The sequence below is a fragment of the Schistocerca cancellata genome, chromosome 8, assembly GCF_023864275.1.
Source record: "Schistocerca cancellata isolate TAMUIC-IGC-003103 chromosome 8, iqSchCanc2.1, whole genome shotgun sequence".
Lineage (NCBI taxonomy): Eukaryota > Metazoa > Arthropoda > Insecta > Orthoptera > Acrididae > Schistocerca > Schistocerca cancellata.
Window position 1 is genome coordinate 139,689,345 of NC_064633.1, and position 15,275 is coordinate 139,704,619.

The following is a 15,275-nucleotide window of genomic DNA, read 5'->3' on the forward strand; positions in this document are numbered from 1 at the left end:
CCTTTAATCATTTCACATACTGGAGAATTGAGACGCAACATGTCGTACCACAAGGCACAATAATTGGAGGCTTTGGTTAACGTGGAACCATTAGGCAGCAGTAAGTTCTTGCAGAAGGAGGCTTCTGCTGAGACGTAGAGAGTGCATGAAGATGTAAGGCAACACAACACTTGGAAGAGTCGACTCTATCAAAACAGACATTCCAAGGACAGGCAAGAAAATGCTCTACCCTTAAGATGTACACTACTGGCCATTAAAATTGCTACACCACGAAGATGACGTGCTACAGACGCGAAATTTAACCGACAGGAAGAAGATGCTGTGATATGCAAATGATTAGCTTTGCAGAGCATTCACACAAGGTTGGCACCGGTGGCGACAGCTACAACGTGCTGACACGAGGAAAGTTTCCAACCGATTTCTCATACACAAACAGCAGTTGACCGGCGTTGCCTGGTGAAACGTTGTTGTGATGATTCGTGTGAGGAGAAGAAATGCGTACCATCACGTTTCCGACTTTGATAAAGGTCGGATTGTAGCCTATCGCGATTGCGGTTTATCGTATCGCGACATTGCTGCTCGCGTTGATCGAGATCCAATGACTGTTAGCAGAATATGGAATCAGTAGCTTCAGGAGGGTAATACGGAACGCCGTGCTGGATCCCAACGGCCTCGTATCACTAGCAGTCGAGATGACAGGCATCTTATACGCATGGCTGTAACGGATCGTGCAGCCACGTCTCGATCCGTGAGTGAACAGATGGGGACGTTTGCAAGACAATAACCACATGCACGACAATAATCACATGCAGCACCATGGACTATCAGCTCGGAGACCATAGCTACGATTACCCTTGACGCTGCATCACAGACACGAGCGCCTGCGATGATGTACTCAACGACGAAGTTGGGTGTATGAATGGCAAAACGTCATTTTTTTTGGATGAATCCAGGTTCTGTTTACAGCATCATGATGGTCGCATCCGTGTTTGGCGACATCGCGGTGAACGCACATTAGAAGCGTGTATTCGTCATCGCCATACTGGCGTATCACCCGGCGTGATACGTCATACTGGCGTATCACCCGGCGTGATGGTATGGGATGCAATTGGTTACGCGTCTCGGTCACCTCTTGTTGGCACTGACGGCACTTTGATCAGTGGGCGTTACATTTCAGATGTGTTACGACCCGTGGCTCTACCCTTCATTCGATCCGTGCGAAACGCTACATTTCAGCAGGATAATGCGCGACCGCATGTTGCAGGTCCTGACGGGCCTTTCTGGATACAGAAAATGTTCGACTGCTGCCCTGGCCAGCACATTCTCCAGGTCTCTCCCAACTGAAAACGTCTGGCCAACGAAGGCCGAGCAACTGTCTCGTCACAATACGCGAGTCACTACTCTTGATGAACTGTGGTATCGTGTTGAAGCTTCATGGGCAGCTGTACCTGTACAGGCCATCCAAGCTCTGTTTAACTCAATGCTCAGGCGTATCAAGGCCGTTATTACGGCCAGAGGTGGTTGTTTTGGGTAGTGATTTCTCAGGATCTATGCACCCAAATTGTGTGAAAAGGTAATCACATGTCAGTTCTGGTATAATATGTTTGTCCAATGAATACCCGTTTATTATCTACATTTCTTCATGGTGTAGCAGTTTTAATGGCCAGTAGTGTATTTTAAAACAAAAGTGAAATTAACTACCACTATTCTACAGCTTTCGCCATCACAAGAAAGAGAATTAAGAGGCAGTCAAGAAAGAGCAAATAAGTAACTTTACGTCGCCAAATGAAGTGCAATGCGAGGTAATAAGTATGTCAGCCTGTCTCCGTGGTGGAACCGCAGCCGTATGATGCATCTCACCGAAAGCTCAGCGCACTGCCATTTCTTCGCGGTGCTCAGCACCGGCTCCTGGCAGCCGCAGTCCGCGCCCCTGGAGTATGGACTGCTGCACTGACGTTCTTGGTTTCCACACCATCACCGCCAAGCTTCTAGTTAAACATCAGCTGCGCCACTCTGTCTGACCGAATGTATCCGGAGACCTATTAGTGGATGTAACCTTTTCGTTCCCTTGGACCACACAAGCGGACCTTCTTTTTTTCATTTCTCCTCTGCGTATTTTTACGCTTATAAACCGAAGGTTTCTAGCATTTGTAGACTTAGAGAAAGCTTTTGACAATGTTAACTGGAATACTCTCTTTCAAATTCTGAAGGTGGCAGGGGTAAAATACAGGGAACGAAAGGCTATTTACAGTTTGTACAGAAACCAGATGGCAGTTATAAGAGTCGAGGGGCATGAAAGGGAAGCAGTGGTTGGGAAAGGAGTAAGACAGGGTTGTAGCCTCTCCCCGATATTATTCAATCTGTATATTGAGCAAGCAGTAAAGGAAACAAAAGAAAAATTCGGAGTAGGTATTAAAAGTCATGGAGAAGAAGTAAAAACTTTGAGGTTCGCCGATGACATTGTAATTCTGTCAGAGACAGCAAAGGACTTGGAAGAGCAGTTGAACGGAATGGACAGTGTCTTGAAAGGAGGATATAAGATGAACATCAACAAAAGCAAAACGAGGATAATGGAATGTAATCAAATTAAGTCGGGTGATGCTGAGGGAATTAGATTAGGAAATGAGACACTTAAAGTAGTAAAGGAGTTTTGCTATTTAGGGAGTAAAATAACCGATGATGGTCGAAGTAGAGAGGATATAAAATGTAGACTGGCAATGGCAAGGAAAGCGTTTCTCAATAAGAGGAATTTGTTAACATCGAGTATAGATTTAAGTGTCAGGAAGTCGTTTCTGAAAGTATTTGTATGGAGTGTAGCCATGTATGGAAGTGAAACATGGACGATAACTAGTTTGGACAAGAAGAGAATAGAAGCTTTCTAAATGTGGTGCTACAGAAGAATGCTGAAGATAAGGTGGGCAGATCACGTAACTAATGAGGAGGTATTGAATAGGATTGGGGAGAAGAGAATTTTGTGGCACAACTTGACTAGAAGAAGGGATCGGTTGGTAGGACATGTTTTGAGGCATCAAGGGATCACAAATTTAGCATTGGAGGGCAGTCTGGAGGGTAAAAATCGTAGAAGGAGACCAAGAGATGAATACACTAAGCAGATTCAGAAGGATGTAGGTTGCAGTAGATACTGGGAGATGAAGAAGCTTGCACAGGATAGAGTAGCATGGAGAGCTGCATCAAACCAGTCTCAGGACTGAAGACCACAACAAAAAACCGAAGGTCCGTGAGTGTGCACCTTCTAGTTCTTAGTTATAAAACCAGGGCGCAGCACGTTGCATGGAACGATTCGTGTTAATTTACGCCTGGTCGTACGCAGGAAATGGTTACTTCTACAAATTGAAAAGGTATCTAAATAATTTTTAGCTTTACTGTTAGACCACGAAACTGCCTTTTTTACCTCAAGTTCACTAACTATTCTAGATTTTGAGAATTAGTTCAGATTTGCACAAATTTTGTTCGTTATATGAATTCATTCATTTTCTGGACCGCAGATCACAATGCATATTTTATAATTTCAATTTGGTCTTCGGTAATGGAATACTGGAATAACTGCTATTTCTACACTCAACAGCAATGCTTGAAATATTCACTGACGAACAATTAGAAGCTCTTCTTAATAACACTCTTCTTAATAACACCAACGAAGAATTATCTGATTGGGAGGATGAAGAATTCTTGTTTTTGACCCATAAATGGCCTGCTGAGGTTGATGAAACTGAGTTGTAAACAATAATAGCGTTAGATGTCGTTCCGCTAGTTAGGAAAAGACGGCGCCCTAGTACTTGGATTCCTCCGACAGTGAAGATGTAGATGACGTAGAAAATGCAACCAATTTCAGAAGTTAGCTTATACAATCTTGGCCAAATACCAAAATTTCTTGAGGCAAGGAATGCGTCAAAATGCAAGAAACATAGCTATTAATCCAAGATAAAGGACGTGTGCGTCAAATGTGGACTGCATTTATGTATTGTAAAAAAAAAAAAAATTGTTTTGAAGCATATCGTAAGACGTACCATAAAGATTTATTCACGGGAACTAGCAAATTATTACTTGCCAGAACTTATTGTATGATTATTAATTTCTTGCTTTTATGACGTTGATGTAGAGTGTCAACAGAAACTTGTATTGGGAATCAAATAATTCAAAAATATTTACATTAACAATCGTATTTTCTATGTGCGTTAGCAAATAAAGTTTACTGTTTCAAATAAAATATATACGAGCATATTGCCGAATAAAATGCTTTCATTGACGAAAGGGCGAACGAAAGTACAAAACAAAGACTTGGACGTTTTCTCAGTAAGTGAGATCTGAGGTCCACTTATAAGGACTTTCATTTACGGCTTAATGAATCATCAAAAAATATTTCATTTGCATTTGTGTCATGCTTGTTTCTTCGTTTTCTGGAAAATATGAAAAGTACTAAGTAGGTAGTTACCTCCTCTTCCTCTTGTAAGACGAGATTGCCCAAATATCTTAGATCATATTGTTTGGTGGGTACATGTCAAGAAATGCACTTTGGAAAACGGAGCCGATGAAGAATTGCTTACTACCAAGACATCTCACCTGCTTCCCGGGTCATCAGGTAATCTCTATTACTGAACAACCACATCGGTCATTCGATCAAGTGGTCCAGGTGCAGGTCGCCTATCTAAAGGCTTTCTTAAGCAAAAAATGGATATTTCATATAAACATTGACCGAATTAAGGGCCATAATCTTACAGTAAATGTTTAACACAATAAGTTAAGTATTAACATTAGGAACTGTGTATTTGTCTTTAGGCAGAGTAACACATGGGATGAAAATTATGTTGACCATTTTCATCTAGTATTTGATAACGAGACCACTTAGCGAGTTACAACAAACATTGCACAAAATTTCAAGCCTTTCGAAATTTTTTCACACTGACACTTTCTGCAAAATAACGAAAGGAAAAGGTTCCTTGCGTACATTTTTACTATTAATGCAGTAAAACTTCAGGGTCAGGTCTGAGGTTTTAAGTTATTATTTCTTTACCACGAGCTCTAATAGCTACACATTTTGCAGACGGTACTCACATATGCCACTCAATGTACCTGCAAAATTATTTCACTGTACGACAATTAGTTTAGGAGATATGTCGTCATAAATGCTGAAAAGCGCGTAAAACGAGCTTCCCTTGAAAACGGATTGATTCAGTTCTTTAAAACATCGGGGAGTGGGGTTACTGGTGACAAAAGATTCATTGTAGTAGAAGGTAGATTAAAAAAAACTGCTCTCAGTGCCCTTTCCTGAAGGAGTAATGTTGTAAAGAGCTGTGTTGCAAAGCTGACTGCTAAAAAAAAAGAAAAAAGGCATACTAGCGAAGACTAGCAGAGGACAACTGGCCCCCTCCCCCCTCCCCCCCCCCCCACCCACCAACTGACAGACAAAAAGAGATATGATCTTCACAAATGTATCTCGAACCTTTACGTAACACACACAGACGTACCTAAACAGCATATCAGTTTGAAGAAAGCCAGGGCATGTTATGGATACAGACCTGTAGCCAATATAACCACACCTTTTTGACGTGAAATCATTGAAATATTACGCTATTCGCCACTATTCTCCGAGTAACCGAAAGTGCCAAGTGAATCCGTGTTGTAAAGTCATTCAGTAACGTTGTATGTTGAATTCGCAACATTTTTCTCATGCTACTAGCCAATTTCCAAACCCACAAAGAATGTGAAAAATGACGGCATTCACCTGTATTGGGTACGATTTCCAAAGTTTGTAGAGACACGCCACACGAACAGGCAGATCTTGATTATGACAGTATACGAAGATTTATTGCTGTTGTTGCTGTGGTCTTCAGTCCAGAGACTAGTTTGATGCATCTCTCCATGCTACTCTATCCTGTGCAAGCTTCTTCATCTCCCAGTACCTACTGCAACCTACATCTGCTGAGTGTATTCATCTATTGGTCTCCCTCTTCGATTTTTACCCTCCACACTGCACTCCAATACTAAATTGGTGATCCTTTGGTGTCTCTGAATATGTCCTACCAACCGATCCCTTCTTCTAGTCAAGTTGTGCCATAAACTCCTCCCCAATTCTATTCAATACCTCCTCATTAGTTATGTGGTCTACCCATCTAATTTTCAGCATTCTTCTGTAGCACCACATTTCGAAAGCTTGCATTCTCTTCTTATCCAAACTATTTATCGTCCACGTTTCCCTTTCATACATGGCTACACTCCTTACAAATACTTTCAGAAACGACTTCCTGACACTTAAATCTAAACTCGATGTTAAAAAATTTCTCTTCTTCAGAAACGCTTTCCTTGTCATTGCCAGTCTACTTTTTATATCCTCTCTACTTCGACCATCATGAGTTACTTTGCTCCCCGAATAGCAAAACTTATTTACTACTTTAAGCGTCTCATTCCCTAATCTAATTCCCTCAGCATCACCCAATTTAACTCGACTACATTCCATTATCCTCGTTCTGCTTTTGTTGATGTTCATGTATATCGTCCTTTCAAGACACTGTCCACTACGTTCAACTGCTCTTCCAGGTCCTTTGCTGTCTCTGACAGAATTACAATGTCATCGGCGAACCTCAAAGTTTTCATTTCTTCTCCATGGATTTTAATTCTTACTCCGAATTTTTCTTTTGTTTCCTTTACTGCTTGCTCAGTATACAGATTGAATAACATCGGGGATAGGCTACAACCCTGTCTCACTCCCTTCCCAACCACTGCTTCCCTTTCCTGCCCCTCGACTCTTATAACTTCCATCTGGTTTCTGTACAAATTGTAAATAGCCTTTCGCTCCCTGTATTTTACCCTTGCCACCTTCAGAATTTGAAAGAGAGTATTCCAGTCAACATTGTCAAAAGCTTTCTCTAAGTCGATAAATACTATAAACGGAGGTTTGTCTTTCCTTAATCTATTTCCTAAGATAAGTAGTAGGGTCAATATTGCCTCACGTGTTCCAACATTTCTACGGAATCCAATTTGATCTTCCCCGAGGGCGGATTCTACCAGTTTTTCCGTTCGTCTGTAAAGAATTCGTGCTAGTATTTTGCAGCCATGGCTTGTTAAACTGATAGTACGGTAATTTTCACATCTGTCAACACCTGCTTTCTTTGGGATTGGAATTATTATATTCTTCTTGAAGTCTGAGGGTATTTCGCCTGTTTCATACATCTTGCTCACCAGATGGTAGAGTTTTGTCAGGACTGGCTCTCCCAATGATGTCAGTAGTTCTAATGGAATGTTGTCTACTGCCGGGACCTAGTTTCGACTTAGGTCTTTCAGTGCTCTGTCAAACTCTTCACGCAGTTTCATATCTCCTATTTTATCTTCATCTACAATCTCTTCCATTTCCATAATACTGTCCTCAAGAACATCGCCCTTGTATAGGCCCTGTACATACTCCTTCCACCTTTCTGCTTTCCCTTGCTTAGAACTGGGTTTCCATCTCAGCTCTTGACATTCATGCAAGTGGTTCTCTTTTCTCCAAAGGTGTCTTTAATTTTCCTGTAGGCAGTTTCTATCTTACCCCTAGTGATATGCTCCTCTATATCCTTAGGTTTGTCCTCTAGCCATCCCTACATAGGCATTTTGCACTTCCTGTTGATCTCATTTTTGAGACTTTTGTATTCCTTTTTGCATGCTTCATTTACTGCATTTTTGTATTTTCTCCTTCCATCAGTCAAATTCAATATCTTTTCTGTTACCCAGGGATTTCTATTAGCCCTCGTGTTTTTACCTAGTGATCCACTTCTACCTTCACTATTTCATCTCTCAAAGCTATCCATTGTTCTTCTACTGTATTTCTTTCACCCATTCCTGTCAATTGTTCCATTATGCTCTCCCTAAAGCTCTGTACAACCTCTGGTTTAGTCAGTTTATCCAGGTCCCATCTCCTCAAATTCCCACCTTTTTTGCAGTTTCTTCAGTTTTAATCTACAGTTCATAACCAATAGATTGTGGTCAGAGTCCACATCTGCCCCTGGAAATGTCTTACAATTTGAAAAACCTGGTTCCTGAGTCTCTGTCTTACCTTCCAGTATCTGCAGGCTTCTTCCATGTATAGAACCTTCTTTCATGGTTCTTGAACAAAGTGTTAGCTATGATTATGTCATGCTCTGTGCAAAATTCTACCAGGCGGCTTCCTCTTCATTCGTTCTTGTTATCAGTTCACTTTACAACTGACCTGCAATGTATTTCAGTATTAATAGCAGTGCCGCAAGATGATACTTATTTTATTTGACACCACAAAAAGAAGGTTATCATGTTGGTTGTAGTGAATGATTTTATCCCTGAAGATGGGCAGATGATCGAAACCGGTAGTAAACAAGGAACTGTTTTTGTTAACATTTCTTGGCAGTTGTGAAAAGACTTTTATGACATACGTTCTTAGACTTCATGGAATTTATCTCTTGTGGTTAGTAAGTTATTTGCTTAAACAATGTACCGAGCGGAAGCTGTATAATGTTGACAGCACGAAAAGCGCGCCGGAGCCGCGATGCGTACGGCGCGAAGCGGTGGCTGCGCAGTGCAGGTGCGCAGTGACTCATCCCGGCCCGGCGAGCCGGGCGGCGGGCGGCGCGATTCGGCGCGCCAGTGCGCCGCCGACCACCACGCAGTTCGGAGCCACCGGACGGCGACAGCGCCCCAGCCAGCGGCGGCAGCCACACTAGCAGTAGCAGCGTCGGCGGCGGCAGCGCCCCACACTCGGCCGAGACGGCGTCTGGCGGCGGCATGCGGTCCCCGCCGGCGGCGCGCCCCCAGCGCCCGGGCTCGCTGCCCGGACCCGACCCCGGCGCCGGCTGCTCGGCGGCCCCCGGCGCCGACGCCGACCCCGAGGTGGTCGACGCCGCCTCCAAGTTCGTGTCCGAGCTGCTGGAGCGCGCGCAGCAGGAGGCCTCGCGCCGGGCCAGGGAACGCTCTGCACAGGTGCGTCCCCCAGCTGCGCACATGCCGCGTATCCCGTACGAGACCCAAAGGAAAACGTTTATCCACGTTACGTCCTTGCCGTCGGTCTCAAATCGTAATCTGTGTAAATAGCTTCGGTCCTATCCCAGGAAACTGTTAAATGGCGGGCTTGAGTGTGTGGGCTCTCGTCCCTCCCTCTCCCCCCCCCCCCCTCCCCGTCCCCAACCAACCATGAAATTTTGTAAATCTTTGAACATAGCTGCTGAGGTTCAGTGACCGTGTCAGAATTATATTAGAAACAAATAAGCCCTCGGTCACAAATATTAAGCCAAAATTGACCAGGTTTCGACGCCACTTGAGCGTCGTCTTCAGAATTAAAATAACTGTTCTAAAACATATTAGGTATATAATACATTAATAAAATTAATGTTTGTACTGACTGGAAAGATATGCAGTACTTAAAAGTCACATTTTAAAAAATCTAAGCCGGAAAGGTGACGTCATGAATAGTTGACAATAAAATGGCGAGCCGCTAAGGGCTGCTCGTACTTGAGTAAACAAGAGTTGCAAGTACGAGCAGCCCTTAGCGGCTCGCCATTTTATTGTCAACTATTCATGACGTCGCCTTTCCGGCTTAGATTTTTTAAAATGTGACTTGTAAGTACTGCATCTCTTTCCACAGTACAAACATTAATTTTATTAATGTGTTATATACCTAATACGTTTTAGAACAGTTAGTTTAATTCTGAAGATGACGCTCATAGTAGCGGCGAAACCTTGTCAATTTTGACTTAATATTTGTGACCGAGGGCTTACTTGTTTATAATATAACATGAAATTTTGGTTGTAATGACAAGACTTCCCTCTAGCGTAGCCCGAGGTCTAGGCTAGGTTGGAAGGTGACAGTTCGGGTGTGAACTGTCGAAGGCAACGAATGTGAATGTGAAATAAACGTTGTGGTACCACATTTATCTGTAGTGTAGCCTCATGGCTACATTCACGCACTTTTCGTTATGAAAACAAAAACTGCGAAGTGCAGGGTGTCTCAAAAGATTCGGTACAAGTTTAATGCGTTGCAGCATCCTAAATAATTAAAATAGTCACACTATGTTTGGCATATGTGTCACAATATCTCACAAACCTTTTGTGCTAGTCAGTTTCAAAATGTGCATGTTTGGTGGCACGCACCATATCCAGTCTTTATTCAAGCTCTATCCACACTCGGAAAAACATATCCGCATCAACTGTGACAATGGCAGCAATCATTTATGTAGTTGACAGGTGTTTGGTAGACTCTGTCCTTGACAAACACACATAGAAAGAAGTCCATCGGTGTAATGTCAAGTGATCTAGGAGGCCAGGGAATTGGACAACCCATGTCAATCCAGCGATCTGGAAACACCTGGTCCAGAAAATCTCGCATGCTCTCTGACTCCACAAAATTCCAAAACGTCCGCGTGAGTGATTGCTCCCTGTACAGTATTTGGAAGCTTGAACTTATGTGTCCGATTTGGTCTAAGTAAACCGTTCCTCACTCTGAGCCTTTTCCTGAACCGTTGTCATTACACTACATTCACAAGAAACTGCAACACACAAAAACAAAACTTTGTGAGTTTGTCTGACACGTAAGCCAAGCACTGTGTGAATATCTTAATGAGTTCGCGTGCTGTAGTACACTGAAGCTGTACTGTACCTTTTGAGACACCCTGTAACTTCAGTAATGTTCTCCAATAGACAAGTGTCCAACGGGTATTTTGGTGCACATTATTTATGTATGTAACACATAAATAAAGAAACTGTTAGAGTGACATACTACATAACTTTTACAGCCTGTGTGATAAATCCGTCCATATCTCGTGCAAGCCCAGATTCATTCGTACTCAACGGAAATAAATCGTCAGAGATGTGTTAAATGTATCGACGAAAGTATAAGAGTGCCTACGTTCCTCTCCATCTCCCAATCACCACTTCAAATCTTGACCGTGGTGACAGAGTGATCTTTAGTGTAGCCTGAGGTCTAGGCTAAACTGATGGTTGGTAATGTGGATGTGACTGGGCGAAGCCAAGGAATGCGATTTCGAAGTAAAGGTTGAGGTAAAACATTGATCTGTGGTGTAGCCTGATATCTACGTTTGCACAATATTTAACTTACTTTGCCATATTTAAGGCACTTTTAATTATAAAAACAAAAACGGCAAGGCAAACTCAGAAGACATATGTAATGGACAAGTCTCCAACGGATATTTTGGCCATATTATGAATGTATATTGTACATTATAAAAAATACGATGGGAGACATCCCACACATTCCATAAATCAATGCGTATCCCGAGGAATCTCCCGAGAAATTCACCTTTCGAGGCTACATCGTTCTCATGACCGTCAAGTCGTCAGCTGTGTAAGTAGCTTCGGGCATACTCCAAGGAAGCGTTGAAGATCCCTTACTGCTCAACGTCATACGAGTATTTCGGTAGTATGAATGGTGTATCACATCCTGTTCGCTACTGTGGATATCGACGCTAGTTTCTGGTAGTCGGTGGAAGTTGGCTTTCTTCAGTGTGGACGCGACAAATCCTCCTAAATCGGTTGAGGTGAGAACCTACAAAGATGGCTTAAAGCTTTCTGACTTTCCATGATGGCCAGTATTTTGTATAGGAGATTTACAAAAACCCTATTAGCGGGAGAAAATTTCTACACTGAGCTCTGACTGGCTGGGAAATGTAATTGTTAAATAATTTCATGGAGAATTTTTGGAGCTATGTGCCAAGTTGTGTCTCCTGTAGGACGGAGTGTTTTAAATTGCTTAACTGTAATCGGGAGATGGTGATGCTTCGTGATCAACAAAATAATCTTTCAAATACAGAATTCTGTTCAGTCCTTTTCCAGTTTTCTAGGTGGCTGTTGCCTTTCAGTGCCCGATAAAAGGTGTCATCTTATCAGAGTGAGGAGCGATTGGCTAGTTGGAGATGATATTTACTGAACGAACTGGATTTGGCCAGGTTCATACAAGGAAATACATTCCATTTGTTTCCTTGGAGATTTGAGTGAGTGACATTGTCATTTCACGTATTGTTGTTAAACTGTGTTCCTGTTTTGTTGTCGTGGACGCTATCGGAAGAAGTTGATATCATCCACGTAGCGCTGTACATATTCCGGTTCAGTGGTCGGTTCTTTAAACCTTCCTAAAAGTTGTTAGATGGCTTTTTAATGATTGCAGTAGCGAGAAGTTTTAACCCTGTCTCGCGTGGCAGAGCTAGGCAGGCGACACTCATTTGGAACGCTTAGATACTACGGCGAGGCAGATAATTAATCCGAGTCGGCCAATAGACGATTCCAATTAAATATGCGGCGCGGTGCGTCGTGTAATTTGTCTCGCGCGCCGCGCATCGCCAAGAAAGCGTGGACTGGATTCTGGCGGCGACCGCAAGCGTGACTTCTTCAGACGCCGCCGTAGCTGCGAGCCACTGAAAACGGGAACGTTGCACAATCTATACAGGTTGAGCCCGAGTTTCACCGACAACATTTCAGAGGTTGTTCAGGGGTATTGGCTCTGAGCGCTATGGGACTTAACATCTGTGGTCATCAGTCCCCTAGAACTTAGAACTACTTAAACCTAACTAACCTAAGGACATCACACACATCCATGCCCGAGGCAGGATTCGAACCTGCGGCCGCAGCGGTCACGCGGTTCCAGACTGAAGCGCTTAGAACCGCACGGCCATACAGGCCGGCTCAGGGGTATTATCTGAGTATTTTTTAACATACAAGAGAACCGTGATCTCCGGTGGCTCATTGCTGACAAGGGAACCTCTCCATCGCACCCCCCCCCCCCTCAGATTTAGTTATAAGTTGGCACAGTGGATAGGCCTTGAAAAACTGAGCACAGATCAATCGAGAAAACAGGAAGAAGTTGTGTAGAACTATGAAAAAAATTAATAAAATGTGCAAACTGAATAGTCCATGCGGAACATAAGCAACATCGAGGAGAATGTGGGCTCAGGAGCGTCGTGATCCCGTTGTTAGTGTGAGTAGCTGCGGAACGAAAGGTCCTTGGTTCAAGTCTTTCCTAGACTGAAAATTTTACTTTCTTTATTTTCGCAAAGTTATGATCTGTCCGTTCGTTCACTGACGTCTCTGTTCAATGTAATAAGTTTAGTGTCTGTGTTTTGCGACCGCACCGCAAAACCGTACGATTAGTAGACGAAAGGACGTGGCTCTCCAATGGAAACCGAAAACATTTGATCGCAAGGTCATAGGTCAATCGATTCCTCCACAGGAAAACACGTCTGATATATTCTATACGACACTGGTGACGGCGTGTGCGTCACATGACAGGAATATGTTGTCGGCTCACCTAACTTGTACACTTAACGAATGGGTAAAAAGATTCTTCTACCTTGCCCGATTTAGGTTTTCTTGTGGATATGATAATCACTCCCAAAAAAGTGATGAAAACATAAGAGTTTATCACATGAACTGAAAATAAAAAATTAAACTTTTCCCACGAGGGAAGACTTGAACCTAGGACCTCTCGTTCTGTAGCTGCTCTCGCTAACCACGGGACCACGGCTCTCCTTAACACCTATTGTCCTTGATGTTGCCTATCTTCAAATGGACTACTCAGTTTGTATACTTTACTAATTTTTTTCATAGTTCCACACAACTTCTTGCTGTTTTCTCGATTGATCTGTGTTCAGTTTTTCAAGGCCTATCCACTGTGCCAACTTATAACTAAATCTGAGGGGGGTGCGATGGGGAGGTTCCCTTGTGAGTAACAATACTGGATGATTCAAAAAGAAAGAACAGATTTCAGATGTTCATTACAGACAAACTACAAAAGATGGCAACACATTGCACATGTCTCTGGATAGAGGAAGGTTCAAAGTTCTGACACAACTGCGTTACTGTTTGTAGCAATATCCTGACTACATCACAAGAGAAATTGTCTTGTGTGTCGGAATTTCCGCGAAGTCAATCCATTGTTCAAGTGCAACGTGCCTTCCGCCGTCGATTGAGCAAGTAACTGCCTCTGCACAATCAGATAAATGACTGGCATACAAAATTCTTGATTGCTGGTTGCATATGCAAAGGGAAGAGTATAGCATGGCCATATATGTCTCATGGAAATGTCGAGCGTATCCGAGATGCGGTCACACAGAGGCCTCGGAAGTCCACGAGACGTGCAAGCCAGGAACTTCAACTTTCTCGAACGACGGTGTGGCGTGTTCTGAAACGATACCTGCTTATCGAGCCTTACAAGTTGCAGTTACTGCAGCAATTGCGTCTTGGCGACTATAACAGAAGGTACGAATTTTGCATTTCAGTTTTCCGGGATATGGCAGAGGACACTTTCTCTGAATAACTCATCTTTTGCCGCACGGGATTAGCCGAGCAGTCTGAGGCACTGCAGTCATGTACTGTGCGGTTGGTCCTGGCGGAGGTTGAAGTCCTTCCTCGGACATGGGTGTGTAATTTGTTTTTCCCTATCTACGTAATTCTGTAGCTCTCAATTCGTTCGAGCAATCAATCATTTATGATAGGAAACACAGTCATAGCTCAGTCACTCAAAATGATTCTGAAATTTTACTTGTTAGAATGAAATCAGGCGATGATTCTTCTTCTCTGCAGGCTCGTGCTTCGCGGCAATCTGCTAATCTGTACAAATAAAATGCCTCGTAATTTTGGGAGCGTTGTATAATCAGTCGGGAAACCTCAGATCAAGCGGATATTTGGCTTTGATGAAGTTTAACCTTCCGAAGAAGCAATGGAGCTCTTGGATTATTAAATGCAGGTTCGTATCCAGTCTTTCGGAAGTCCCTTCTGATTAACAACTACGCAATATATCAATAAATATCATTAATTCCCAAATGTCACATACACACCTTTTTTTGAAGGAGCAATATATATACATATATATATATATATATATATATATATATATATATATATATATATATTTCCTTTTTAATCGTACAGTTCGTATCAGTTATCTTCTGTGATAAATCTCAATAATCAAATTACAGTTCTTCCAAACCAAGCTCATGGTAATCGGCACGAAGACAATCTCGGAAGCTCCCTTCCTTTTTTTTTTTTTTTTTTTTTTTTTTACAACCACCAGAGAGAGTACTACAAAGAACACTTATGCGCTCATGGCATAGCTATTGTATGAACTACTTTTCGCATGGATTCTGCGAGTATGAAGATAGAAAATTTGTGAACGTCATTCAAGGGTAGAATTGTATCAGAATAATTCATCGAATATAAAGAGATATTACAGGTGTGTATGTTTGTCCTTAGGATAATTTAGGTTAAGTAGTGTGTAAGCTTAGGGTCTGGTGACCTTAGCACACACA